Here is a 1,606-nt window from a genome sequence, read left to right on the forward strand (position 1 = left end):
AGTAGAAATACTCATTTTGATTCTTCCTTTTCTTTGAATTCTTTGGATGAAGTTATTTTTGTGTTTTTTGTTCAAAGAGGTTTTCCGCTTTTATATTTGTTCTTTTGATTCTTCCTCTTGTCCGATCTTTTAAAATCTAAAAGCCAAAAGATTTCACGCATGTCAAGTTTCCTTCTAATTATTACTTCTTTAATTCTCCATGTTTTATTCTCTTGGAAGTTGGAAAGATCTTCTGGATGACTAACTACCTCGAACTGTTGAATGATTACATCTCTTTGTATTTTCAATTTTTTCTCCTTCTTTGATATTCCTTCCACTCCTTCTTACTCATATTTTGATGTAATGATATCTACATTGTAGGTTGTTTGGTTCCTAATGAATACATTGTAGGTTGATGTAATGATATGTACATTGTAGTTTATATGGTATCATATAATTGAGAATTATTCAAAAATAATATCACAACGGTTGTTAATTCAACTGTTATTATAAGTAGAATAATAAAACCCAAAAATGACGTTGTAGGAGTCGAACCTTGAACCTTTCCATTATTTCACAACACTTGTTAACAAAAGTCATAGTTAAAAAAGTGCAATATCTCATTTATAACAATGGTCATACGCCCGTTTTGGTAGCCAGCATACATACAACCACACGCTTTCTAACAACGTAAGTGTTAGCAGTATCATATGTATTTCGCTAATTTTATTGTATATGTTTTCCATAGTAGTGTGTATTGATGTAGTTAGTTTAATTGCTATATAAAAAATAAAAATGACTAACGTCATCCCTAAAATAGCATAACTTTTAAGAGCATAGAAGACTTCTAATTGGACAGTTGACAATGCACATACTTGTGATTTTGTGATAACCCATATCGGTCAAAGGTAGTCAGGAAAGTAGTTAGCCTCTTAATGAGTTTAAATTGTTTTAGATTATGGACTAAAAGTCATTGTAGGGTTGAGTTTAGGGGAAGAAAATACTATTGTGTAAGGCTAGCACAAAGGATACACCACATTTATAATTAAACACACAAAAATGTGTAAAATGAATTAAGTAAGCTAATGAGCACTTCAAATAACTTCTTGTGACTAAAACAGAAGGAACAATGGATATCTTCACTATTGGTAACAAGTTGGACTCATCACAAGTGAGATCCAGTCATGTGAAAAGGCGAAACATATAACAAGACTTATCAATAATATTAGGGTTTAATATACTTCACCCCCTGCCAATATAGCGAGTTTCGGTTTGGCCCCCTTGAATGTTTTTTTTTAGCAAACGCCCCTTATAAAACCCAAAACTTGGATTTACCAAACCCTTTTACCACATTTGTTGACTGGGCTCTGACTTTGGATGATGTGGCAAAAGGGTGGTATAAATAATTAATTGAATTATATTTAACCACTAATACAAAATAGTTTCCACCACCACCACCACCTTCACCATAACCACCACCACCACCATAACCAACGTGCAATAACGTTAGGCTACCGTTCAACAATTTTTGACCATTTGATGAGTCATACTGCTTAGATAACGCCATGTGTCCATACACCTCATCGCCACTTTCGTGTTATGAGTTTCACCACCACCACCTTGCCGT

This window comes from Vicia villosa, linkage group LG3 (assembly GCF_029867415.1).
Source record: "Vicia villosa cultivar HV-30 ecotype Madison, WI linkage group LG3, Vvil1.0, whole genome shotgun sequence".
Taxonomy (NCBI): Eukaryota; Viridiplantae; Streptophyta; class Magnoliopsida; order Fabales; family Fabaceae; genus Vicia; species Vicia villosa.